We start from the raw sequence: 2011 nt of genomic DNA, 5'->3' as shown, positions 1-2011 counted from the left end.
CCTATCATTCCTCTATACCTTGTTTCATCCACATCTTTTCCATCATCATCCTTTTCAAGTTTAGTGTTTGGATGCATTGGTGTTCCCATTGGTTTGGAATTTTCTAGGCCAAATTTCTTGATTAATTCTTTAGCATACTTTTCTTGGTGAATAAAAGTGCCACTAGAAGTTTGTTTAATTTGGAGGCCAAGAAAGAATGTTAGCTCTCCCATTAAACTCATTTCAAACTCACTAGGCATGAGTTTTCCAAACTCTTCACACAAGGATTCATTGGCCGACCCAAATACAATGTCATCCACATAAACTTGAACTAGGAGAATATCATCATTAGATGCTTTAATAAATAAAGTAGTATCGGTACCACCCTTTGAAAGTGATTTTCCAACAAGAAGGCACTAAGCCTTTCATACCAAGATCTTAGAGCTTGCTTAAGACCATAAAGGGCCTTTGAAAGTTTGAAAACATGATTTGGAAATTTTTTATTTTCAAAACCGGGGGGTTGTGCCACATACACTTCTCTATCAATAAAGCCATTAAGGAAAGCACATTTGACATCCATTTGGAACATTATAAAACCCTTATGGGCAGCATAGGTAAGAAGCAACCTAATTGCTTCCATTATTGCTACCGGAGCAAAAGACTCATCAAAATCTATACCCTCTTCTTGATCGTAACCTTGGGCCACTAATCTAGCCTTGTTATGAACAACTTTTCCATCCTCACCTAGTTTATTTTTGAATACCCACTTAGTACTCGTTACCTTCTTACCATTCGGATGAGGTACTAGTATCCAAACCTCATTTTTGTCGAATTGAGCCAGCTCCTCTTGCATGGCTATGACCCAAGAAGGATCTTCAAGAGCTTACTTCACATTATTAGGATCCATTTGAGACAAGAGAGCAAAGTTGCTTGGTTCGGTTTGCTTTTTGGTTGAGGATCTTGTTGTTACACCTTATGAGGGATCACCAATGATAAAGTCATGAGGATAACCCCTCATGGACTTCCATTCTCTTGGTTTCCGGAGTGATGTTGAGCTTTGATGAGCTTTAGTGGGTTGTTCTGTTCCAGATTCTCTTGCTGGCTTAGGAGACAAAATAGAAATGTCTCCTCCATTCTGATGAGACAAAATTAGACGGACAGATTCTTTATTTTGGGCATACTTGGGATTTTCTTCACTGGCCTTTTTGTTGATAGCATCTTCATAATCTGTATCATCTTCTATCACAGTACTAGGAATTGAATTAGTATCACAAAAAGAAACATGTATAGATTCCTCTATGGTTCTATGTTCTTTGAGGTAAATTCTATAAGTCTTGCTAGTGGTGGAGTATCCAACAAACATTCCCTCATAGGATTTTGGATCAAATTTACCAAGGTTTTCTTTATTGTTAAGTACAAAGTATTTGCATCTAAAAACATGAAAATACTTAAGATTAGGAGGGGTTCCTTTCCATAGCTCATAAGGGGTTTTCTTTAACCCTTTTCTAATGATAGTCCTATTCAAAATGTAACAAGCTGTAGGAAATGGCTCTTTCTATTCCGCACCGGGAATTCCTATCCAATTCGATTAGTAAACTGATGATTCTAGAGCAAATCCATCTCAAATCCTCCAGAAGTTATGCTCAACAGGAAAGTCATTAAGAAGTGCCACAGCACTCTTGCTATTGATCGGACATTCACAATTGCATTACATCACGCACGGCTCCTAAGTGATAAAAGAAAGAAGAACTCATCTTCTTTCTTTTTTGATTACCTTCCTCGCGTATGTATAAGACCGAATCCATTCGATTTAGAATTCTCCTACCTACCCTTAGATGTTATCTAAGGAGGTTAGACTGGTATGGGTGATAGCCTGGTTTGACTTCACCTATCATGGCTGTGTGTTCTAGTGGTTTATTATTGTTTGGGTTCCGGGGAAAACCCGGGCCAACATTCTCATCTATTGTAATACTACAACCAGATATTGGTTTAGTCTTAAAGATTGGTGTGAGATTAAAGTCTCATCCCTCTC

The sequence above is a fragment of the Arachis duranensis genome, chromosome 1, assembly GCF_000817695.3.
Source record: "Arachis duranensis cultivar V14167 chromosome 1, aradu.V14167.gnm2.J7QH, whole genome shotgun sequence".
Lineage (NCBI taxonomy): Eukaryota > Viridiplantae > Streptophyta > Magnoliopsida > Fabales > Fabaceae > Arachis > Arachis duranensis.
Note: the sequence above shows the minus strand (reverse complement) of the source record.